The following is a 27,577-nucleotide window of genomic DNA, read 5'->3' on the forward strand; positions in this document are numbered from 1 at the left end:
TCCCATTGAACACCTGTGGAGAGATCTTAAAATTGCTGTTGGGAAAAGGTGTCCTTCCAATAAGAGAGACCTGGAGCTGTTTGCAAAGGAAGAGTGGTCCAAAATTCCGGGTGAGAGGTGTCAGAAGCTTATTGATGGTTATAGGAAGCGACTGATTTCAGTTATGTTTTCCAAAGGGTGTGCAACCAAATATTAAGTTAAGGGTGCCAATACTTTTGTCCAGCCCATTTTTGGGGTTTTGTGTGACATTATGTCATATTTGCTTTTCTGCCTCTGTTTTATATTTGTTCCAATACATACAAAGGGAATAAACATGTGTATAGCAAAACATGTGTTAATGCAATACCTTTTTTGTGTGAAATACTTGATTTTCAGGAAAAATATCAAGGGTGCCAACAATTTCGGCCATGACTGTATATGTATGGCTGATGTTTATTCCACAAAATGGTGCTAATTTCAAGATCTTGATTTAGGTTCATGGGTGATAGTGTGTTTAAGGTGTAGATCCTCGCAGGTATTTTAATGCTGCAGCACGGGGCTTTGTATATTTGTGTGTTTTTCTAACCCCAAACTGCAAATGTGTGCGATACGTGAGAGAAATGTGCTGCTGTTTAAAAGCATTCCTACATATTGACAAAAAGTCTGTATCTTTGCACATGCAAAACTGCACATGCGAAACCATATAATTCCGTGTGGCATGATTTTCAAAAAGGGTCTGGGACTTCTTTTCCCGCATTTCTGTGAGTAGGGCAGCCCATTTATTTCAATGGACTGCCCTGCTCACAGAAATGCAGGGAAAGCAGTCCCAGACTCTTTTTGAAAATCGCACCACACTGAATCTCAGAACACAGCCTACACTTGAACATTTGTATTTGTGTTTCTCATAAGAAGTGGCAGCCCCAGGAGACAATGACCTTCCACTGAGCCCAGCAGGAATAAATACAGAGTGTTCTAAAATGAGGCTTGTTTTTGCAGCACCAGAGAGTTGCAGAAACTCTTCTGTGTACAACAGTGATCCTTTGCAGTTACTGGAGTTATTTGGAGAACCGTTTATTACCTGTAATGTCTTGTTCATATGGGCGACAAACTTTGTTTCCCTTCTTAATAGTAATTTGTGTTGGATCACTTTTCAGAGGGCTGTTTACAGGCAACTGGAAGGCAATGTGTTGCCTCCTCACTGCCTGTTTTAACTCTGAAGAGGTCACATCAGTGTGCTACAATAAACACAATTCCATTGAGACCCCATTCACTTGAATGTATCACATTAAGTGGAGGTACTGCCCGCTGAATATGATAGGGGATTTAATTTTTTGCTGCGACTGTGAAGCAATGCATCAATGGCCTCTGCATGTATACAGCCCTTACTACTTGTTCTTTTTTAGAGGGGCAATCTTGGGCAGTAAAACACCAGCTCAACCTGTGTGAATGAGACCTTAAGACAAAGTCAAATAATTATTTTAGACAAATAATTGTTAATGGATCACTATGCAGAAAAGTCTCATCAGGAATTTCAATATATTTCCGCTGCAGTAATCTAAATTGCTTGTACTATTCTAGAATTTTTTCCTCCTCCGATGTTTCTCTTGTAAACTCATATTCTTTTCTTTATTTATAATACTGCAAAGTTCTTTCCAAGAGTTTCTGTTAGATATTGTACTCAAACTATCGCCCTCTAGAGGTTTATTTCAGAATCCTTAGTAAAAGTGCCACCAAATACCCAGTGTGTTATTTCAGTGTTAGTTTACAATGCTATTGGTACTGTTTTAAAACTTCAGACACCTTTCTTATCCCCCTAATGGCAAAGGTCCAAACAAATTGTAAAGCCAAGCCTGAAACCAGTTTTGCAATTTTGGCATGTTTCATGTCTCCTCAGTCCCCCCTGCCTAGAACAAATACTATAATACTACAAATACTATAGATGCTGACTTTTAATAAAAGGACACTTACCTGTCCAAGGATCCAGCGCCGTCCTCAACCAGGCTGGTTCTTCACTGGTCTTTGGGTCCCTGGCATTGGCATGTTTACTTTGGGAAGGCAGCTGTGACTTCTTGCGGGTTCACAGCCGGCTTCCCACTGCTTTGTGAATGGTCCTGCAGCCTCCTGGGATCTGTGACATGTCCCAGAAGGTTCAGGACAAAGAAAGTGGGGTGGGAGCGAGTACCTATCAAAACAAGTTTCCTGCTCCCCCCAAAAAAAAGAAGTCCAGAAGTGGGGGGAGGAGGCGGAAAATCAGAACTTCCCATTTTAGGTGAAGTTCCGCTTTAATGTATCCAGGTGAATTATACCTTGTTTTTTTCAGGACAAATTTGGCCATCATTTGGTGGTACGTAAATGGTAAAATTTATTTTTTTTTAATCAAAGAAAAACTGACCCAAATTAGTGAAAAAAATTATTATTTTTTTAATTGTAAGTGTATTTCTTATCATTACCATTACCCATCACCAAAGAACAACCCAAAATCAATTTTTCAACACCTAACAATCATAGCAATACCACTTGTGTGTATATTATTTGTTGTCTGTATCACTGTCTGGCCCAGGGTGCACAGACAGCGATACTAAATAAAAAATGCTTTTTTAGAATCCTATCTAAAACACACTAACCCTGAGTGCTGGTTCACATATTTGCAGATTAGATGTGATTTGAACTGCATCCAATCTGAATGCCATGAGAAATAACATTGCTTCCTATGGTGCCTGTTCATATATGTCCAGTGCACTGCCGGTGCAGATTCAGTGCAGTTTTAAAAAAAGAGTCTTGTACGATTTTTGAGCAGTTCGGTCCAGTTCAGGTGCAGATTACAGGCTATTTACTTCGATGGTAACAGTTTCTAAACCTGATATGTGTGAACAGGTCAAAATCCTGAGCTGGTCCTGTCCTGAACCTGATATAAACCTGATTGAACCAGTGAACAGCTACTGTGTCAATTAGCTGTGAAACCTGAGCTTCAATCCGCACCACACATGTGTAAATCAGCACTGAATGTGACCCTAACCCTGACACTGGCATAGACTAAACCCTGATCTAGCTATTTTTTCTTTATATTACTTTCATTTTTACAAATACTTATCTTATGTTTACATTTTTCTTGAAAATATTTCAATTTATTTTTCTCCATTTAAGAGGAGTAAGAGTACAGGGGCACAGTTTGGTTTCTGTGCCGGAAGCACACTTTGCAGCATGTTCCTAGCACAAACATGCATATGCAATTTCACAGAAGACCCACTTCAGTGAGGTCACATATGTACATACGTTCGGTGGGAAGGGGTTATTCTCACTAGAAAACCAGGACTACAGCTGGGATCAAGTGAATGTGGCTGTCTATACTTTCATTACATACCTTTAAAAAAAAAGAATAGTTAATAGTAATAAACTAATAATTATGCCCACGCAGGTAAATAGCATGATGTGTGTTAACCACTTGAGTGCCAGCCTGTATATGTCCCTTCATTACCAGGCCATTTTTCCATTTTTGGTGCTGTGATAGTTTGGCTGGCAATGACTCAGTCATGCAATAGTGTACTCAAATTAATGTTACATCCTTTTTAGAGGCAAATAGAGCTTTTGGTGGTATTTGATATTGATAATTTATATTTTTCTGTTCTTTTTTTTTTACTCTGTGAGGGGGAAAAAAACAAAACTTTTTTAAAATATTCCCTTTTTTCTGGTAAAAAGAAGTCTTTTTTTAAAAGACATTTAGACCATAATACATTCTGCTACATTTCTTTAAAGAAAAAAAAACAAATACAGCCCAAATGGCAGGTTGTCACACAAAGACGGATGAGCATTAACAAGGGAAGACACACTGATGATGGCTGCCTGTCTTCCTGGTGAGATCTGAGCAGGCAGGCACAGGGTGATCTGGCATTTGGTGGCAGTTAGCACAATCATATAATGCATCACTGACACCATTGACAGTACAGCTCTCCTCTCTGATGTGATCTGAGAGGCAGCTTGATACTGCTGATTTGGCTTGTATTGGCCATCACAGTGATAACATGTGCTTGAACCAATCTGATTGACTCATTTCATTTTGTATGTGTCTGCTAAAGCACAGGCATTCAAAAGGCTGTGCCTGCACATTTTCTGCAGCTCTGTTTATAAACTGTGCTAATAAAATTGTGTCTACCTGTGGGCAGAGCCTACTGCACATAGGGGTACCTGCCTGGCATATGTGTGTGCTCATCAATGCCCTAGGGCCAGGCAGGGCCACGTTCATGTGAAGTCAAATATTATGGCGGTACTCCGACCAGAGGCGTATTAGGGTTGGTGTCACCCAGTGCGGTAACACGTGGTGTCACCCCTCCAGACAGGAAGGAGCGGTGGCGGTGTAGCAGTAAAATGAGTATCCCTTAAAGATATGTATCCCCTGAAGCAGCTGCGCATGTGCCGGTTTCAGGTCAAAGAGGCTGATCTCCGACTTTAGCACAGAGCCGGCGATCGGCTTCTTCGGCCGGAAACCACCACACGTGCAGTTGCTTAGGGGATACTCATTTTACTACTACATGGGGCGGGGGCAGCTGTCACTGTGCCAGCATCCTACTCTTGCACCCCCTGAGATGGTGTCGCCCGGTGTGGCCCGCACCCCCAGCACTCCCCTAGGGACGCCACTGACTTCGACTTAGGCATGAGCCGTACACTGTGTGCAGCTGTATGACCTCCTGAGTTCCTCTCTGAAGCCTTCTGTCCCATGTCACTACACACCTTCCTCGTTGTATGTTGCATTAAGCAGGGCTACTGCTAAGCCCTTGCCCTCTCCTTCTGTCTAGCATATTTCTGCCACCTCACTACCAGTGATAGAATGGGGTACCACCGCGCACATAGTATGGACCTCAAGCGTGCACTTAGTTAACCCCTTCTGCTCTCCTGTGCCATGCCATTAGGCTATGGGTCTCCGTAACACGGGTTCGGTCAGAGATACTTTTGAGGAGATGAACACTAGGGAGGAAACCAGATCACAGAATCTCCAGCTACCATAGGAACCATCACCAAGTCAGGTATCACGCTTCATGACAGGCTGCTATACACCTTCCACAAAACCTTGGTTACCCATGGCAACTGTTCTCTTCCTCCACACCTTCCACCAAGTTAACCCTGTGTAGTAGCTTCCCTTCTGTACCCAGAGTGTGTTTTAGAGTCCCTGTTCTTTCATACCGCAGAAATCATGATGCACCCCTTTAGAGTAACTTCAGACGAGGCTTTTGAACTTTTTAGAAACCTTACCAGAAACTCTTGTGGCATTAAGAATCCAAAATGTATTTCAGTCCAGGTCCTAACTGACTAAGAGGAGGCTACCCAGCAGGGCCAATGCTAGACCATTTTGCACCCTAGGCAAGACCAGCTACTTGCGCCCCCCCCCCCCTCCAAAAAAAAAAACAAAAAACATTTTTTAAAAGCAGTAGAAAATATTAAATCAACAAAATGTGAAACTACTAAATTTGTTTTCATCTGCAAAATAAGTGCTATAAGATGCCACCAGCACCAATATTTAAGACACAATCAATGTCACAGATGGACTGTATCTGTGGCTTGCAGTGGCAGGGTGACTGTTGCAGTGAGAGGAGGATGATGGATCCACACTCTGACAGATCCCAGGCTGGAATTCCCCAGGCAATGGGGGGAGATAAAAGAAGGAGATAAAGAACACCTGAACTGAGCGATCCCACACAGTGACAGATCCAACACGACACACCACCACCAGCACTGACACAGATCAGCAGGCCCAGCAGGCACTTGAAGAGCAGGCTGTGGGATTGTGATGATGTCATCACTCACTGACATATTGCACATGTGATGGATGTCCGGTCGGCCGGGTCACACTCACACAGACACAAGACATCAGATTCACATATTACCTTCCTCCACAGGTGCTGCTCCGCCTCTGCTGACGAATGTGAAGAGAAGGGTTGGAACTCCACAGTGATCAGCAGCCACCAGCCAACTTACAGTTAAGGACTGAGTCTGAGAGGAACACTGGAAGGAGCAGCAGATCAGCTGCTACATTGTCCCCAGACACCCGGCATCTTCCTTTGTCCTTTCTTCCTCCCCTCTACTGCCCCTCCCCTCAGCTGAAGGATCATTCATGACATGGCAGCGTCCTACACAGAGATTTACAGCCTGTGCTGCGCCCAAGCACCCCTAAGTGGTAATGTGCCCTAGGCAGCTGCCTAGTTTGCCAAGTGGAAGCACCAGCCCTGCTGAGCAGGCATACCTTATGAGGCAAAAGTCTATAATTGGCGCTCTCCAATCTCCAACAGCTGGCAGTATCCTCCAGAACTCCAGTCCCTTGGGGATTGGAGTATGAAAACGTCCCGCAGCAGCTTTGCTTCTCAATTTTATTTGGGGGGGGGGGAAGGACTCTCCTAGAACAAACCTTCCCTCTATTTAAGTGTACCACAGGATGGAGTGCAGGCCCAGGAAAAGCCCGGGAATCCGACATCCCCACATTTAACCCCCTCCCTTCCTGGGCAGAAAAACTAGTCTATCAATAGTAGTCAACTATTCCCTGCTCGATCCCCCGAATAATCAAACCAGTGAGTCCTTGAATTTAAAATGGTACCTAACTCCACCTGGGATCTCATCATTTCCAGTTTGAAAATAACGCAATACCAAAAATGGAAGATGCCCGTTGACTCCTGGGATTGCTGACACCAATATCCCGTGAGCCAACTGGACTCGAACATTGCCGTGGTGACAAAGACTGGAAGTGGCGAGAACTTAAAAAAAAGGTACTTATCCCAAAAAAGGATTTCCAAACACTTACGTCAGAGGTATTAGCTAAATATAGGGACATGCTTGTTAGGAGAGTGAAGGTAAATCTCCCCTATGGGGACCCAGATGGAAAAAAAAAATGACAGGAGTCATTTCAACATGCGGTATATAAATAAATAAATAATAATGTTTTAGATTGTAAGCTCCACGAGCAGGGCCCTCCTATTCCTTCTGTACTGAAATGTATTGTAATTGTACTGTCTCCCTTATATTGTAAAGCGCTGCGCAAACTGTTGCCGTTTCTAAATCCTGTATAATAATAATTATATATATATACAGTCAGGTCCATAAATATTGGGACATCGACACAATTCTAACATGTTTGGCTCTATACACCACCACAATGGATTTGAAATGAAACGAACAAGATGTGCTTTAACTGCAGACTGTCAGCTTTAATTTGAGGGTATTTACATCCAAATCAGGTGAACGGTGTCGGAATTACAACAGTTTGCATATGTGCCTCCCACTTGTTAAGGGACCAAAAGTAATGGGACAGAATAATAATCATAAATCAAACCTTCACTTTTTAATACTTGATTGCAAACCCTTTGCAGTCAATTACAGCCTGAAGTCTGGAACGCATAGACATCACCAGACACTGGTTTTCATCCCTGGTGATGCTCTGCCAGACCTCTACTGCAACTGTCTTTGGTTCCTGCTTGTTCTTGGGGCATTTTCCCTTCAGTTTTGTCTTCAGCAAGTGAAATGCATGCTCAATCGGATTCAGGTCAGGTGATTGACTTGGCCATTGCATAACATTCCACTTCTTTCCCTTAAAAAATTCTTTGTTTGCTTTTGCAGTATGCTTTGGGTCATTGTCCATCTGCACTGTGAAGCGGCGTCCAATGAGTTCTGACGCATTTGGCTGAATATGAGCAGATAATATTGCCCGAAACACTTCAGAATTCATCCTGCTGCTTCTGTCAGCAGTCACATCATCAATAAATACAAGAGAAGCAGTTCCATTGGCAGCCATATATGCCCACGCCATGACACTACCACCACCATGCTTCACTGATGAGGTGGTATGCTTAGGATCATGAGCAGTTCCTTTCCTTCTCCATACTCTTCTCTTCCCATCACTCTGGTACAAGTTGATCTTGGTCTCATCTGTCCATAGGATGTTGTTCCAGAACTGTGAAGGCTTTTTTAGATGTTGTTTGGCAAACTCTAATCTGGCCTTCCTGTTTTTTTCTTGTGGTGAACCCTCTGTATTCACTCTGGTGAAGTCTTCTCTTGATTGTTTACTTTGACACACATACACCTACCTCCTGCAGAGTGTTCTTGATCTGGCCAACTGTTGTGAAGGGTGTTTTCTTCACCAGGGAACAATTGAGTACTGTCCGTGATACTTTTTTTATTTGCACTAACATACAATTTTGAGGACAAGCTTTCGGGGTATGTCCCCTTCTTCAAGGTCTAAGCAGTACTATTAAAAATCACAAAGTTTAAGCAGAATGTTAGAATGGATTGAGAGAAAAAAAAAAAAAAAAAAAAGGGCTACAGATAAGATACATCAAAAGTGAGGGGGGGAGGGGGGATACAATACTCACACAGAGGGGGTCAAGTTTTAGCTAATAGATAGTCATAAAGCTGTCGGATAGTGGTTGAGGAATCCCATGTCCAAATAAAGACCGTTATCTTTAGTGTCAAATAGAATTATCATTCTTAGTTCAAATGTTTTTCTTTCCTGGATGGATTTAAATTTTCCTTTCAGAACTAAAATATTGAGGTCTTCCATATTGTGGCCTGGTTGTGAGAAATGGTGTCCTACAGGTGTGCAGAGGTCATCTTCTTTATGTTCCTTGATGGTATGTCTGTGTAAATTCATCCGTGTTTGCAACCTCTGTCCTGTTTCACCAACATAAGATCCTTTGCTGCATTTTCTGCACTGGATAAGGTATACAACATTACTGGAGGTGCAGCTGTATGATCCGGAGATATTGAAGATCCCTTTTGAGTGTCTGACACTTTTTGATGGATTGATTTGGTTGCACAGCTTGCAGCGTTTCTTATTGCAGGGTTTGCTTCCATTATTTGTGGCATCATAATCAGAAGGAAGTTTCCTACTGATTAGTTTATTTCTGAGGTTGGGGGGTTGTCTGAAAGCCAGTATTGGGGGTTGCTGGAATATTTCTTTCAGAGTTCCATCCTCTTTTATGATGGGTTGTAAATCTTTGATTATTTTTCTTATCCCTTCTAGTGCCGGGTTGTATGTAGTTACTAGAGGTACACGGTTGTTTGTTTTTTTCTCTTTGTACTGAAGCAGATTTTCCCTTCGGGTTCTCAAGGCTGTGTTTATGCTGGTGTTGATAGTTTTGTCCTTGTAACCTTTCTTATGGAAGGCGTCTGCTAGTGTCCCAAGATGTTTATCTCTGTCTCTTGGGTCAGAACATACTCGGTGGTATCTGATGGCCTGACTGTGTATGATGGCACGTTTCGTGTGTTGGGGGTGGAAGCTAGAACTGTGGAGGTAGCTGCATCTGTCAGTGGGTTTCCTGTATATTGAGGTGTGAAGCGTATCATCCCTGATGTATACTGTGGTGTCTAGGAAGTTGACGTGTGTGTTTGAGTATTCCATTTTTAGTTTGATTGATGGATGAAAAGTGTTCATCAATGAGTAAAATTGTTTTAGATTTTCTTCACCTTCCGTCCATATGATGAAAATATCATCAATATAGCGAAAGTATCTGTATGGTTTTTGTTCCATGCTGTTCAGGAATTGTTCTTCCATGTCAGCCATAAATAAATTTGCATATTGGGGTGCCATTTTACTTCCCATCGCAGTGCCCATACATTGAAGATAGATGTCCTTATTGAAAGCAAAGTAGTTGTGTGTAAGTATGAATTCAATGAGCTGTGTAACATCCTCAGCAGTGTATTTGTTGTTTGGTGAGGATGATAAGGATCTGTGACATGCAGCTAATCCATCCTTGTGAGGGATATTACTATACAGGGATACTACATCCATAGTCACTAGAAGTGTATTAGATGGTAATTGCTGGATGTTGTTGATCTTGTTCAGAAAGTCAGTTGTGTCTTGCAGGAAACTAGCAGTATTCATGACTAACGGTTTTAAAATTTTTTCTACAAAGCCTGAGATTTGTTCGGTGAGTGTATTCATACCTGTTATGATGGGTCTGCCTGGATTTCCTGGCTTGTGGACTTTGGGCAGCATGTAGAAGTCCCCGATTTCTGGATGATCCGGAATCGCATTTATAAGTTCTGAATGTAGGTGGGCTGGAAGTGTTTTAATGAGACCTTTTAATTGCTTTGTAAAGTCCTTGGTTGGATCATGATCCAGTTTTTTATAGTAGATGGCATTTTCCAGCTGCCTCTGGCCTTCTTGTATGTATTTGTTTGTATCCATCACAACAACTGCTCCCCCTTTGTCCGCTGGTTTGATGGTGATGGCCTGATTGTTGCGCAAATCGTGTATAGCCCTTCGCTCTAGTGGTGAAAGATTGTACAGAATTTTCTTTTGCTGGGTGGATATCAGGGATGTAGCTCGCAATCTGAAGCTATCAATATAGGTGTCCAGTTTGGGGTTGCGTCCTTGTGGAGGTGTGAAGCAGCTGTTCTTTTTCTTTGTGTAGCACTCCATTGTCCTAGGATTCCTTTCATTATTGTGGAAATATTCTTTGAGCCTTAGTCTCCTGAAGAAATCCTCCATATCTGACAATACTTGTAAATGATCCAATTTGGTGGTTGGGCAGAATGTAAGGCCTTTGGAGAGGATAGTTAATTCTGGTTCAGAAAGTTTATGATTTGACAAGTTGATGATTCCAAGTTCCTCTGTAATATCCACATTTTCAGTCGGGTCAGCATTTACACAAGGGATACCTTGGGATTCCCGATTAGATTCCAGGTCACTGATGGTAAGAGGTATAGATGTTGGGTTGCTTTTATGTTTAGGTTGTATCCAAAAGGTCTGCTCTTGGTGCAGCTTCTGAAGTTTTTTTTGTTTCCCATTCATGGCAAGTTTTTGTGTTTGTCTTTGTAAAGTTTCCAATTCATTCTTGATTTGGTTAATGTTGGTAGGGTCCAATGATGTTAGGGTTTCAAACAAAGACTGCTTCTGTATCCTGATAGTTACCCTTTTTCCATACAGTTTGTGAATGAGGTGATTCCTTAATCTCTCACTGGTGCGTCTGCAAAGTCCTTCTGCATAAGGAGAGTTGATTGTATTTACGCAAGGATTTTTAATCCGCAGGCCTTGTGGTATGAGATTCCTCTTTTTGCATCTTGAGAGAAAGAAAATATCACTGTTGATCTGTGTTTCCTTTGTGATTAGGTTGGTTAACTGCTTCTTTATGCGGCTATATGCAGTATCTTCCATTTTGCTGGCTTCACCAGGGAAAGAATTCTTCGGTCATCCACCACAGTTGTTTTCCGTGGTCTTGCAGGTCTTTTGGTGTTGTTGAGCTCACCGATGCATTCCTTCTTTTTAAGAATGTTCCAAACAGTTGTTTTGACCATGCCTAATGTTTTTGCTATCTCTCTGATGGGTTTGTTTTGTTTTTTCAGCCTAATGATGGCTTGCTTCACTGATAGTGACGGCTCTTTGGATCTCATCTTGAGAGTTGCCAGCAACAGATTCCAAATGCAAATAGCACACTTGAAATGAACTCTGGACCTTTAATCTGCTCATTGTAATTGGGATAATGAGGGAATAACACACACCTGGCCATGGAACAGCTGAGAAGCCAATTGTCCCATTACTTTTGGTCCCTTAACAAGTGGGAGGCACATATGCAAACTGTTGTAATTCCGACACCGTTCACCTGATTTGGATGTAAATACCCTCAAATTAAAGCTGACAGTCTGCAGTTAAAGTACATCTTGTTAGTTTCATTTCAAATCCATTGTGGTGGTGTATAGAGCCAAAAATGTTAGAATTGTGTCCATGTCCCAATATTGATGGACCTGACTGTATATATATATATATATATATATATATATATATATATACACACACACTGCATGTTGAAATGCATTTTTCATTTATTACAAAATATATGAAAAATATTTTTAAATATATATTTTTAAATATATTCTTCAGATTTTTTTTAACATATAAGAAAGTCATTTTAACATATATTTGTAAATGCATTCCAAAAATGTAGATTTGTATTTTTAAATACATGCAGTAAATTTTAAATGTATTTTAAAATATGTTTTTTTCATATCATTTGTAATAAAAACGCATTTCAACATACAGTATATACCGTATTTTTCGCTCCATAAGACGCACCTGACCATAAGACACACCTAGGTTTTAGAGGGGAAAAACAAGAAAAAAAAAATATTCTGAACCAATGGACTGCAGACACAGTACAGGGGATGACCAGAGACTGTGGAAACAGCACAGGAGATGACCAGAGACTGCGGACATAGTACAGGAGATGACCAGAGACTGCAAACAGTGCAGGGAATGACCAGAGACTGCGGACACAATACAGGAGATGACCAGAGACTGCGGACACAGTACAGGAGATGACCAGAGACTGCGGACACAGTACAGGAGATGACCAGAGACTGCGGACATAGTACAGGAGATGACCAGAGACTGCGGACACAGTACAGGAGATGACCAGAGATTGCGGACATAGTACAGGAGATGACCAGAGACTGCAGACAGTGCAGGGAATGACCAGAGACTGCGGACACAGTACAGGAGATGACCAGAGACTGCGGACACAGTACAGGAGATGACTAGAGACTGCGGACACAGTGCAGGGGATGACAAGAGACTGCGGACACAGTGCAGGGGATGACAAGAGACTGCGGACACAGTGCAGGGGATGACTAGAGACTGCGGACACAGTGCAGGGGATGACAAGAGACTGCGGACACAGTGCAGGGGATGACCAGAGACTGCAGACAGTGCAGGGAATGACCAGAGACTGCAGACAGTGCAGGGAATGACCAGAGACTGCAGACAGTGCAGGGAATGACCAGAGACTGCAGACGGTGCAGGGAATGACCAGAGACTGCAGACAGTGCAGGGAATGACCAGAGACTGCTGACCTTTGGGGAGGGAGGGGGAGCGGGTACCTGAATTTGACAGGTACCCGCTCCCACTTCCGCGGAGTTGTCCTTCCTTCCTTCTTCCCGGGCCGGCTTCTGTGACAGCCGGTGCCCACTGCGCATGTGCGAGAAGCGCTGCGCTTTGTGAATGGCCCGGCGCCTTCTGGGACCTGTCATGTGTCCCAGAAAACACTGGACCATTCACAAAGCGCAGCACATGCGCAGTGGGCACCCGGCTGTCACAGAAACCAGCGCGGGAAGACTGTGCAGCACTGGAGCGAGGAACAGGTAAGGCCCTGCAGGAGAGAACAGCTGAGCGGCCGGCCCGGTATTCTGACATGGTGGCGGCAGAAATACCGGACCGTCCGCTTTATATTCGCTCCATAAGACGCACTGACATTTCCCCCCCTTTTTTGGGTGGAAAAAAGTGCGTCTTATGGAGCGAAAAATACGGTATATATATTGAATATGGTCAAAATTGTAGTATTTCAAATATATGTCAATATATTTCAGAAGAATATTTTTAAAATATATTTCAAATATATATTTCTTCTATGTGGGTCAGATCCAATTACTGTGTAGCTTCCACCTGTAGTGCTTCAACTGGGTGACCCAGGGGTTGTGGGATATGTGGTTTCTTCACAGGAAGTGTCAGTTCTTAGACTACAGACAAAGGCCATGCATTAACTTGTGCAGTGCCATAACTCATGCCTCATGTTTTAACACAAACAGAATCTTCTCACACAGGAATGTGCAGATTTACTCTACTACAGGCCGTGGGTACATGGCAACAGATGATACTGTGAAACTACATGATCAATGCATATCTAAGTTGTGCAGGAGAAAAAAAACACAAGGTGCAGGTAGGAAAGTTTACACTGTCTTTGGCAATATTTTTAGCAATCACTTTAATTTAACTCATTGCCTTTATGAATTTTCAGTGGACATCTTGAGTCTGAAAATAGCAATAATATTTATGAGCCTTAGTAGCACTCTCTAGTTTTGTATGCCTGATTTCTCTACAAGGGTGTCATCTAATGTGATTTTATTAATTTACCAAATTGTGATCAAATACAGAAACACAAAAACATACTGAATCTACTGGGCATGAGAAAGTCATTTACAATGTGCCTGAACATCAAAAGACCATATGTACTGTATACCAGAATACATGTGTTTTCCTCAAAACTCTATAAACACCAGGAAGAGACCAATCATTTAAAACAGCAAGTTAGAACCAGGCTATAGTAAATGAAACACATTGCGTATACACTTCATGGTTACTTATGTTTCCTGTTAATGATACCCAAAGGCAAGTCGCCTTGTCAAAACACATGCCAAAATTCACATTGGGACAACAGAGTAAAACAAATTTGGCTAGTGCAATTTTGCTGCAGCAAAGCTTCAGAGTTTTTGTTACTACATAGCAGGAAATACAAATTATTGCCTTGCAATAACCTTATGAGAGAAAGATATACAAACACACATATACATTGCACCTGTGTGCATATACAGTATACTATATTAAAGTGTTACTAAACCCACAACATTAAAATCAGTCTGTATATGTAGTAAAGCATGATTGTTATACTCACTGTGGAACCTAAGGGGTTAATCCTCTGCACTGTGTATAAAGGCTGTTTGATCTTGTCTTCTCTGATCCTCCTCTTCTTCTACTGTCCCCAATTCATATGATGATAGTACAGAGCTAAAGGAGTCACTCTGCACATGCTCAATTTAGTGTGTATGGCTAGAGAGTTTTTTTTCTTTGGGAGGATGCATGTGATTAGCACAGGGCCAACCAACACTGTCTAGACAGAAGGTCAGGAATTATGCAGCCTCAAAGGACAGTCAGAAGAGAATGGAAACTCCTCCTACAAGCTTTAACCAGTGCTCAGATGGACACTGATAGAAGTCACAAGACTGCTATGTACTGATGAGAAAAGCTATTTAGCAGTTTATATTTACTAAAATAATTGCATTTCCATGTTGTGTGTACTGTGGGAGACCAGATATAGTGAATGCAGGGTCCTAGGTTTTGTAACACTTTAAGCAAAAGTCTGAGACTCTTTAGGTAGTTCCGAAAAATATATGTTTCTATGTTTCTGTTTGTACGTTAATAGAAAAAAGTGCATGTTACTCCTTCTCAAATAGTAACTAAATACAATAAAATATGATGAAAACTAACATAATAGATTACTTTCCAGTAATTAATTGTTAGTTTTTTGCAGGTACAGTTGTGTTCAAAATAATAGCAGTCAGACATCACTAACCTGATCAATCACTGTTTTTGGTAGAAATATTTCTACATGGCAAATAATTTACTAGCAGGTGTAGTAGAGTAATAGAAATCCAACAGACCCAACAGTCATGACATGCATGCTGCTGATTCTGTGTAATTGAATCACTAATTGAAAGGGGCATGTTCAAAATAATAGCAGTGTGGAGTTCTATTAGTGAGGTCATTCATTCTTTGAAAAACAGATGGCAATTATTGCCCTTATTTAAGGAAGGAAGGCATCAAATGTTGTACATGCTGGTTACAGTGCATTTCTCTCTGAAATTCAGAGGAAAATGGGTCGTTCCAGACATTGTTCAGAAGAACAGCGTACCTTGATTAAAAAGTTGATTGGAGAGGGGAAAACATATAAAGAAGTGCAGAAAATGATAGGCTGCTCAGCTAAAATGATCGCAAATGCTTTAAAATGGCAACCAAAACCTGAAAGACATGGAAGAAAGCGAAAAACTACCATTCGAATGGATAGAAGAATAGCCAAAATGGCAAGGACTCAGCCAACAATCAGCGCCAGGAAGATCAAAGAAGGTCTAAAGTTACCTGTGAGTACTGTTACAATTAGAAGACGCCTATGTGAAGCCAAGCTATCTGCAAGAAGCCCCTGCAAAGTTCCACTGTTGAAAAAAAGACATGTGCTGAAGAGGTTACAATTTGCCAAAGAGCATATTGACTGGCCTAAAGAGAAATGAAAGTAAGATTGTTCTTTTTGGGTCTAGTGGCCGGAGACAATTTGTCAGACGACCCCCAAACACTGAATTCAAGCCACAGTACACTGTGAAGACAGTGAACTGTGCCGAGGGAGGGGGTCTATACTGAAAGGGTGAGCTGGGGGGTTCTGTGCTGAGGGAAGAGGGTCTATACTGAGAGGATGGGCTGGGGGGTCTGTGCTCAATAAGAGCATGGATTCTTATCAGAAGTGATCTTCATAGAAGAGTTCAGATCAAAGAAGTCTGTTGCTGATATGGAAATAAAGTCAAATGGCTCACCTAAACAGGAAAATATATGGACTAGGTTGGAGAAATTTTGCAGCAGGTGCACTGGACTGATGAACTAAAATGTGGCATATTTGACTCCAACAGAAGGCAGTTTGTCCAGTGCACAGCAGTACATACAGTAGATGTGTGCAGGCAACAGTTAAGCACAGTGGATATTCCCTGCAGGTTTGGAGTGACATTTCTTCAAAAGGAGTTGGTGATTTGGTGAGAATTGATGGCCTCCTCACTTCTAACTACAGATTCCTATGCATCACAAAATAATATCAAGGAAATTTCTCATCAGCCTCTGCTTCATTCTGAAGCACGCAAGAACCCAAAACATGGCCAAAATCATAAAGGACTATCTGCAGAAAAATGAAGAACTAGAAATGATATTGCAGCTGATATGGTCAGCTGAGCCCTGATCTCAGCATCACCATGCAAGTCTAAGATTACAGCCAAAGACAGAAGGAAGGTAGCAGCTAAAGTCTACAGTGGAACTATGAAAAGTTTTCCAGAATGCTTGGAACAACATACCACAAAGTGTACCTTCAGAAACCGTATGCAAATGTACATAAAAGAACTTCTGATGTTTTAATGGGTGATCATGACAATTATTAATTAATATTATTATTTTATTTCTGCTTACTACATTTTCTCTGAAGTTTATTGCTTAAAAAAAAAAGATTTGAAGCATTTTCTAAAGCATAAACCTGTACATATAATGGTAAATTGATTTAGTAAAGAGATGCTATTTTATAACGTTTTATGTAAAATACCATCATCCCTGCACACCAGTTGAAGTTTTAAATCAAGCTGACAGTGAGTGCCTGCTTTGGCTGCTGAAATCAGAGGAGGGGTAAAGTAGAAATGGTTACCAGAATATGTCAGTCGCCTGCTTTAGGTTAAACAGTGTTGTATTGCATGCACTGGGTGTGGGGAGGTAAAGGCTTAGCTGAGATGCCTAAAAATGATCAAAACCACTAAAATAAGAATCTGCCTTGGTATTACTTTCTACAGCTTTATAGCTAGTGGCGCACTGATTGAGCCAATAACTTTCCCTAAAAATGTTTCTAGAATCTAGAACTACAATTAGTGTAAGAGACATACACAGATATTTCAATGTTTTGGTGCTGTGGCTATTTTTTAATATCATGTATGTCCAGGTGAGGGAGCTCTTACACAATGAAATGTTAGCTACCCAACCATACTATAATCATTACAAGCACTACTATCATTATTAACAGACACAAACAAAAAATAACTTACAAAATTCCTGCTAAATTCAAAAGATAAAACTATATTGAGTTAATAAACAGCTGTAATAAAGCATTGTGTGTGATTGAGATCTTGGGCTCATTCGCATAGTTGCTGTAGCCTGTACAGCATGAATCAGTGTTTTTTTCTATGGCTAGAGCCATCTTAAGCCGTGTGCAGCCAGACTATGTTACGTTTCTTGTCTTGTTCACATATGAACATAGGTCTTGTTCACATATGCTGTGCTTACCAGATCTTTTCTGACCTGGCTCCTTCCACAATACAAAAATGGCATGAGATGAAACTGTTCATACAAATCCTGAAAATCCACCAAATACAGCACCACATTAGATGGGGGGGGGGGGGGAATAAAATGAATAAAAATAAAATACATAATAAATTATGATCAAGTAGGTATTTACCAACATTTGTTTTTTTTTTTTTTAAATATTGGGAAAAAAAATGAAAACCACTGAAACATATACATTAGTTAAACCAAGAATTATATGGCAATGTATTGCATTACAAGGGGATCAGATAATTGTGTGTATCTATACCTAAAAAGTACACATACACACATAATCTCAACAGTGACACCACCAGGTAGAAAAGGTGAGCTGGCCACTAGCCGTCACACAATGTAGCACAACAAAGAAAAAAATAATGAAGTAAAGTGAACCAATTTTGCTAATGAATTTAGCCTGGTCTCACAAAAAATAAACAAATACATAAATATAATAATAATAATTATATATACAGTATATATGTAAACAATTTGTCAGCTATGTTCACACTTGTGTGCTGTGGGAACAGGTGCAAAATTTACATGCCATCCTACAATGCACAAAATACACAGTCCTTTAGCAGACACATGGCACTGCCATGAATTCTTAATGCCACACATCTTGGTAACGCATCCAAAGTGCCATGTGTTTTAGTGCTGTGAGATTTTTAAAATGGGTCAGGGACTTCTTTTGAGTGTATTTTGCACATAGGCCATCCTATTGAAATTAATGAGCTGCCCTAAACGCGGCACTGGCAACAAATGGAAATTTGTGTCGTTTAGCTAGCTTGTTGTTCTGGGGTGATTTGGGTCTGTGAGTGCGCCTCCCATTTGCGAATGTAGGTGGAAGGCATAGTCTGCAGGTAAGGAGCCAAGTAGTTTGTATATGCAGGAAAGGAAGTGTGAGGTTACGCTAGGAGGGAGGTCTGTGCTGAGGGAGGGGGGTCTATACTGAGAGGGTGGGTTGGGGGGGGTCTGTGCTGAGGGAGGGGGTCTATACTGAGAGGGTGAGCTGAGGGGTTCTGTGCTGAGGGAAGAGGGTCTATACTGAGAGGGTGGGCTGGGGGGTCTGTGGCAAGGGAGGAGAGTCTATTCTGAGAGGGTGGGCTGGGGGGTCTGTGCCGAGGGAGGGGGGTCTATACTAAGAGGGTGAGCTGGAGGGGTTCTGTGCTGAGGGAAGAGGGTCTATACTGAGAGGGTGAGCTGAAGGAGGGGGGTCTATACTGAGAGGGTGTGCTGGGAGGTCTGTGCTGAGGGAGGGGGGTCTATACTGAGAGGGTGAGCTGGGGGGTTCTGTGCTGAGGGAAGAGGGTCTATACTGAGAGGGTGGGCTGGGGGGTCTGTGGCAAGGGAGGAGAGTCTATTCTGAGAGGGTGGGCTGGGGGGTCTGTGCCGAGGGAGGGGGGTCTATACTGAGAGGGTGAGCTGGAGGGGTTCTGTGCTGAGGGAAGAGGGTCTATACTGAGAGGGTGAGCTGAAGGAGGGGGGTCTATACTGAGAGGGTGTGCTGGGAGGTTTGTGCTGAGGGAGGGGGGTCTATACTGAGAGGGTGAGCTGGGGGGTTCTGTGCTGAGGGAAGAGGGTCTACACTGAAAGGGTGGGCTGGGAGGTCTGTGCTGAGGGAGGGGGGTCTATACTGAGATGGTGGGCTGGGGGGTCTGTGCCAAGGGAGGGGGGTCTATACTGAGAGAGTGAGCGGGAGGGGTTCTGTGCTGAGGGAGGGGGTCTATACTGAGAGGGTGAGCTGGGGGGGGTCTGTGCCGAGGGAGGGGGTCTATACTTAGAGGGTGAGCTGGGGTGGTTCTGTGCTGAGGGAAGAGGGTCTATACTGAGAGGATGGGCTGGGAAGTCTGTGCTGAGGGAGGGGGTTCTATACTGAGAGGGTGGGCTGGGGGGTCTGTGCTGAGGGAGGGGGGTCTATACTGAGAGGGTGAGCTGGAGGGGTTCTGTGCTGAGGGAGGGGGTCTATACTGAGAGGGTGAGCTGAGGGGGTTCTGTGCTGAGGGAAGAGGGTCTACACTGAAAGGGTGGGCTGGGAGGTCTGTGCTGAGGGAGGGGGGTCTATACTGAGATGGTGGGCTGGGGGGTCTGTGCCAAGGGAGGGGGGTCTATACTGAGAGAGTGAGCGGGAGGGGTTCTGTGCTGAGGGAGGGGGTCTATACTGAGAGGGTGAGCTGGGGGGGGGGTCTGTGCCGAGGGAGGGGGTCTATACTTAGAGGGTGAGCTGGGGTGGTTCTGTGCTGAGGGAAGAGGGTCTATACTGAGAGGATGGGCTGGGAAGTCTGTGCTGAGGGAGGGGGTTCTATACTGAGAGGGTGAGCTGGAGGGGTTCTGTGCTGAGGGAGGGGGTCTATACTGAGAGGGTGAGCTGAGGGGGTTCTGTGCTGAGGGAAGAGGGTCTATACTGAGAGGGTGTGCTGGGAGGTCTGTGCTGAGGGAGGGGGGTTTATACTGAGAGGGTGGGCTGGGGGTCTGTGCCAAGGGAGGGGGGTCTATAATGAGAGTGTGGGCTGGGCGGTCTCTGCCAATGCAGAGGGGTCTGTACTAAGAGGGTGGGCCTGTACAAAGTGAGGGGGGTCTATGCTGAAAGGGTGGGCTGAGAGGGAGGTCTGTACTGAGGGAGGGGTATCTATACTGATAGGGTGGGCTGGGGGGGGTCTGTGCCAAGGGAGAGGGGTCTGTAGTAGGAAGGTGGGCTTGTATTGAGGGGGGGTCTATGTTGATGGAGGGGACTGATCTTGCCTTGACCTTGTTTGTCATGATTTAAGCCATGCCTCTGAACTTCCTGTTTACCAGATTATTATGCCTTCTCCAGCCAATATTCAGCTATCCATACCTTCACTACCGACCTTTGGCTTGTTCCTTGACAACACTTCTACCTGATCCCAACCTGCAACCACTTGTTACTAACCTTTGGCTATGCTTCTGTTTGAACCCTACCTGCTATATCTGCCACTGGACCCTGGCTTGCTCACCGCCTAGTGGGGCAGTCCTGAGGACCAAGACCTGGTACTAACAAGCAGCAAAACCCATTTTCATCATCAGGAGCTCAAGTGAATACCGCTTAGTGTTTAGACCCGCAGGTGAGCCCATGTCATCTGCCAGGGTGACCTGCTGGTATCCTTTTTTTTCTATGTTCCCATCACATTCCTAGAAAGGATTCATCAATAGCAGGTGCTACCAGTTGGAACTGGAAACTTTACAAGCAAACGTACATACTGTATTCACCAGCACACCATGGATCTCCAAATATGGTCCAAAGAAGTTTTAATTGCAGAAGGATTACATCACAGAAGAAAGTACGTCTCGGCACCACACAGGACTCCTTCGTCAGGCATGTGATGCCTGACAAAGGGGTCCTACGTGGCTCCGAAATGTTGCAATTTCTTCTGTGATGTAATCCTTCTGTAAAAAAAACTTCTTTGGACCATATTTGGAGATCCATGGTGTGCTGGCGAATATGTACGTCTGCTGGTATACCTATCCTGCTGGTTGGTGGGAGCCTCTCTGCTGCTATTGCTACTGGTCTTCGAGCCTGACACCTGATTGTGACAGGGGGTTTATACTAGGAGGGTGGGCTGGAGGGCTCTGTACCGAGGGAGGCGGGTCTATACTGAGAGGGTGGGCTGGGAGTGAGGTCTGTACTGTGGGAGGGGGATCGAGGGTGGGCTGGGGGGACTGTACAGAGGGAGAGGGATCTATACTGAGAAGGTGGGATGGGGGGGTCTATACTGATAGAGTAAGCTGGGGAGATCTGTGAGGAATAGGGTGGGTATACACTGAGAGGGTTGGCTGGGGTGGGGTGGGGTCTGTGCCAAGGGAGGGAGTCTATACTGAGCAGAAGGGGTGGGGTCTGTGCCGAGTCTTTTACTGCTATTACACATTTTTAGACACATATTTAAAGTGTTACTAAACCCAGAACTGTAAAATCAGTCTATATATGCAGTAAACCATGCTTGTTATACTCACTGTGGAACCTAAGGGGTTAATCCTCTGCATTGTGTGAAAAGGCAGTTTGATCCTGTCTTCTCTGATCCTCCCCTTCTTCCAGTGTCCTCCTCTTATCTCCTGATAGGACATATCGTGTGGAGTCACTCTACACATGCTCAGCTTGGTGTGTATTGCTAGAGAGTTTTTTTTTCTTGGGAGAGTGCATGTGATTGGCACAGGGCCATTCAGCTCTGTCCAGATAGAGGTCAGGGGTTCTGCATCCTCCTAGAGCAAAATGAAAACTCCTCCTACAAGCTTTAACATGTGCTCTGCTGGGCACTGATCACAAGACTGCTGATGAGAAAAGGTATTTAGCAGTTTATATTTACTAAAATAATTTCATCTCCATGTTCTGTTTACTGTGAGAGACCAGATATAGTGAATGAAGAGTCCTGGATTTAGTAACACTTAAACCTCTTTAATGCCCCTAGATGTTAACCCCATCCCAGCCAGTGTCATTAGTACAGTGTCAGTGTACAGTATCTCACTGATCAGTGTATTAGTATCACTATCAGTGTCTGTACAGTAAGTGCCATATTGTCTGCCACCCTATTACAGTCACACTATAAGTCGCTGATCCCTACCATTACAGTATAGTATCTATAGCTGCGTAGATTACAGTATATATGCCCTACTTTGTAGACACTATAACTTTTGCACAAACCAATTAAAAATGCACTTATGGAGATTTTTTTTGCATAGCAGAGCAATACAAAGTAGCAAACTTTCACAGTAAAAAGCATAGAACGCAGTAAAAAACACACACAGTTAACCCTTTGATCGTCATAGATGTTAACCCCTTCCTGCCAAATGTCATTAGTACATAAGAGTCATTTGCATGACCATGCAAGTGTCAGTTAAAGTAATGCAGTGATGTATTACAAAATAAGGCCTGGTCAGGAAGGGGGGTAAATCCTCTGGAGGGCAAGTGGTTAAAGTGGTAGTAAACTCTGTTTTTGATCTTTTACCTACAGGTAAGCCTATAGTAAAGCGTACCTGTGAGTAAAATCAATATCCCCTAAACGTGCACCGTTTAGGAAATATTCGCTCTTTTTCATGGCCCAGGACTCCCAATTGGCAAGTCAGATGGTCGGAGCTTGTGAACCCAGAAGGAAGACCGCGTGAAGATGGAAGCCCCTGCAGTGGTAACAGCATGATGCATATTAGCACGTTATGACCTTGCAGGGTTTTTTTTACTACCGCTCTAAGCCCCAGTTCACACTGGATCTGACTTTCAAGTGAAGTCACATGATTTCAAAGTCAGGTGGCAGTGCGACTTTGGGTGCAACTTGATAGACATCTGTGCAACTTCATGCACAGATGTCTATGCAAGTCACACCCCAAATTGGCAAAAGTAGTGCAGGAACTACTTTTCTAATCGGTGTGACTCCAATGAAGTCAGTGTCACACCGATTAGAATAGTTCTATTGCTGATAATTGGATGTGATTTGTCATTCGATTTCAATGGTCAAATCGCAAGACAGTTCACATCAGTGTGAACCAGGGCTAATGGGACTATGGGAACAGTTGACCATGACACCCAAATTAGGAAACAAACTACACCTACTACCAACTACTTACCAGCCACTTTCTTAGGTACATCTGTTCAACTGCTTGGTAACACAAATTGCTAATCAGCCAATCGCATGGCAGCAACTCAATGCATTTAGGCATGTAGACGTGGTGAAGACGACTTGCTGAAGTTCAAACCGAGCATCAGAATGGGGAAAAAGGGATATTTAAGGGACTTTGAATGTGGCATGGTTGTTGGTGCCAGACGGGCTGGTCTGAGTATTTCCAACACTGCTGATCTACTGGGATTTTCACGCACAACTATCTCTGGGGTTTACAGAGAATGGTCCAAAAAGGAGAAAATATCCAGTGAGTGGCAGTTGTGTGGATGAAAATGCCTTGTTGATGTCAGAAGTCAGAGGAGAATGGGCAGACTGGTTCGAGATGATAGAAAGGCAATAGTAGGGTCAGAATTTGGTGTAAACAACATGAAAGCATGGATCCATCCTGCCTTGTATCAACGGTTCAGGCTGGTGGTGGTGGTATAATGGTGTGGGGTATATCTTCTTGGCAGTAGCAAGGTGTACCTAATAAAGTGGCTGGTGAGTGTAATTTTCTGCCATCGCTACACTGATAATTGTATTACTGCTCAACACCATCTGGGAATATATACAGGGGTCCGTGTTAACATTGCGCTCAGTGGAAGCAGTGGATACTAATGCCTAGTACATGATCAGAAAATCGGATGAAAAATACCGCTTTTAAAGCGATTGTATGATAAGCTTCCATTCAAAATTATTTGAAGGGACAAGCACAAAATTTTTCCTCGTATGATACCAGATCATATGATTTTTGTTGAACCCCTTGCCTACTGGGCACTTTTACCCCCTTCCTGCCCAGGCCAATATTCAGCTTTCAGTGCTGTCGCACTTTGAATGACAATTGCGCGGTCATGCAACACCGTGCCCAAACTAAATTTTTATAATTTTTTGAGACAGATAGAGCTTTCTTTTGGTGGTATTTAATCACTACTGGGTTTCTTGTTTTTTGCTAAACAAACTAAAAAAGACTGAAAATTTAGGGAAAAAAAAAACTTTTTTTCTTAGTTTCTGTTATAAAATGTTGTAAATAAGTAATTTTTCTCCTCCACTAATGTGCGCTAATGAAGCTGCAGTGATGGGCACTGATAGGCTGCACTGATGAGGAGGCACTGGTAGGTGGCATTGATGGGCATTGACAGGCATCGCTTGTGGACATTGACAGGCATCACTGATGGGCACTGAAAGGCAGCACTCATATATGGCACTGATAGGTGGCACTGACTACCACTGATAGGCAGCACTGATTGGAACTGTTAGGCGGCACTGATAGGTGTCACCGACTGGCACAGATAGGCGGCACTGACTGGCACTGATAGGTGGCACTGATTGGTGTCACTGACTAGCACTGATAGTTGGCACTGAAAGACAGCTCTGATGGGCACTGATTTGTGGCATTAATGTGCACTGGTAGGCACTGATATGTGGCATTGATGGGCACTGACAGGTGGCACTGATGGGGCAACACTGATCATCAGTGCCCTGATGATCGGTGTAGATGTCCCCCTGAGGAATGCCGCTTATCCACTCTCTTCTCCTCGTGCTGTCAGCGGGAGGAGAGGACTGGCGACAACCAGCATTTCCTTGTTTACATGTGATCACCTGTGATTGGATACAGCTGATCACATGACAGAGCTGACGCCATCTGCTCTTTACAGTGATTGGTGATCCGCTGTGTCCCAGGGACACAGCGCACCACTGATCACCGCGCTCCACCAAGGGCGTGAATGTGCAGTTAGAGTGGGAGGATGTCATATGTCATCCTCCCAGAATGAGAGAACCGCCGCCAGTCCGTCCGTCACTACCTTATATGGCGGGCAGGAGGCGGTTAATCAGTACAGTTTTCATCTGAAAATACAAGAATTTTCATATCTTTAGTAACCTCTACACTTTTGATATGAGACTAGCAGGCAAAAAAAAAAAAAAGACGACCATCCTTCGTCCTATATTGTCATCGTGTATGGGGCATGAGGATAAGTCTGTACCCAGTGTAGCAGGTTGATGGTGAATGACAGAAATTTGTAAACAGTATTTACAAATACAAATAGTGAATGACAGTATTTGTAAACAAAGATTTTCTGTTGTCCTTTATACAGTATATTACACGAGGAGGAGTGCCTTGCTCCTTCACAGAGAGAACCTGGAGGAGTGTGAAGGATCCTAGCACAGAGATGTGGAGAGGAAAGGGTGTACGTGTGTGTACGTGTGTGTACGGAGACACAACCGGAAAGGGCTGGGAGGAGCCTGTGAGGATAGACAGGAGCAGAGTGGAGCAGAGAGATGCAGTCTAGGCTGGGAGACGTCCTTGCTTTTACATGGCTGTGGGGTGACTTTGTATGTTTGTGACTGGATGGCAGGAGTGTCTCCTAGTACGAGGAGACCATATGTATAATACACCGGAGGGAGAGGGCTTACTTGTATCCCAGCATAGCCAGGCTGTGGAAGCAGGACTAGCTGGTCTCTTTCTGTACACAATACAACAAACAAGATATACCTGTGCTGAAATCCCAATAGCTAGTACATGCATTTATCCATCAGGTGCTAAAGGTGTGTAATTAATATTAATATGTGGTTACATCCCTTTTAGCACCTGATGGATAAATGCATGTACTAGCTATTGGGATTTAAGCACAGGTATATATATTTTTGGAAAGGGTCAGGGACTTTTTTTTAACACAAAGTTGAGTTTTCGGTTCCATAGTCTTCAATGGAGACAATGCAGAAAAGCATGTAGTGCATTTTGTTTAATGCATTTTTTTGTTTTAATCTGCCTAGCAACTAGAAAAAAACCGTATGTACAAAAACACACCGCAAAAAGCACTGCAGAAATGCAAACTGCATAGGTGTGAACCTAGCCTTAGACCCAGCAGAAGCATGCAGTTGCAGAGCAAGTGAAGGAGCTGCAGCACAGGGTGCCTATTCAGCACGTTATCTTAAAAAATACTTACTTGGTGGCTCCAATCTGAACATCCTGCACTGGCAAGTTCTTCTTAGAAAAAAAAACTCCCTCAGAGCATTTTTAAGTTCATCAATCTTTTGCAGAATTCAGATTTGCAACAAATACTGACAAATCTAACAAAAGGAGGAAAAAAAACACAGTTATTTACCTGTTAACTGTATTTCCAGGAATCTTCTAGGACAGCTCACTTGAGAGATAGGCTCCTCCCAGGAAACACCCGCTCCACCTTTTTCCTCTATAAGTAGCCTCTCTCCCAGGGGACCCTCAATATAGGAATATGACCGAAGGCCTAGGAGAAGCAAAAAAAATGGTAGTAGGGCAATATCACGAGTTCATACATGACGGAACCCTAGTACATAATCACACAGTAATCGGGAGGGCGTTACGCTGTCCTAGAAGATTCCTGGAAATACAGTTAACAGGTAAATAACTGCGTTTTCCCGAGTCATCTTCTAGGACAGCTCACTTGAGAGGAGTTGAATAGAAATACGTGCTCTAGGGTGGGCCCTTCATTTGTAGGACCTTCCTGCCGAACGCCTGGTCCTTGCTGCCAATTATGTCTAATCTGTAGTGCCTAGCGAAGGTGGCGAAGCTGGACTATGTTGCGGCTTCGCAGATCTGTCCAGGGGAGGCCCCCGCCTTTTCCGCCCAGGAGGCTGCGGTGGCCCTGGTCGACTGCGCCTTTAGGCCGGCCTGTGGTGACAAACGCAGTTCTATAACCTTCAGAAATGGCCTCTCTTATCCATCTTGCGATGGTGCCTTTGGAGGCACTGTCCCCCATCTTTGGACCATCAATTCTGCTGTAGTCTCCCTCCTCCGTGCCGCCTGAGGTGCCCTCCAGGGATGGTATTATTTCCTGTGACCTATGAAAATGTGACGCAACCTTAGGTAGAAACGCCGGATCTGTGCGGAGGATGATTCTATCCCACAGGATAGTGCAGTATGGTTCTATTACCGACAGAGCTTGCAAATTCGCTGACTCTGCGGGCGGACATTATTGCTACAAAGGAGGATGGTTTTAAGAGTCAAAAAGTCTTAAGGAGTATACCTCCAAAGGCTCGAAAGGTTCTTGCTGAAAACTCTTCAGGACTGTGCCATGTAGGGTGCTTCGGCGTGGACAGGACTCGGCGCCTAGAGATAGCTCTCAGGAACCTGATTACTAATGGGTCTGCCACCAATCTCAATTCCAGAAAGTTTGACATGGCCGCTACCTGCACCTTAAGGGTATTTGCAGCCAGGTCCTTATCCACCCCGGCTTGGAGGAATTCCAGTACTATATGTAAGATGGGAGCCCCTGGTAACCCATTCCTATTCTTCCAGGAGGAGAACTTCTTCCAAATTTTATCATATAAAGGTGTTTGTCGATTTTTCCCCTCCGTCTAAGATGGTGGCGACCACCTTTTC

Source organism: Staurois parvus, unplaced genomic scaffold, assembly GCF_062004578.1.
Source record: "Staurois parvus isolate SC_StPar_1 unplaced genomic scaffold, SC_StPar_1.0 ptg000147l, whole genome shotgun sequence".
In the NCBI taxonomy this organism is placed as follows: domain Eukaryota; kingdom Metazoa; phylum Chordata; class Amphibia; order Anura; family Ranidae; genus Staurois; species Staurois parvus.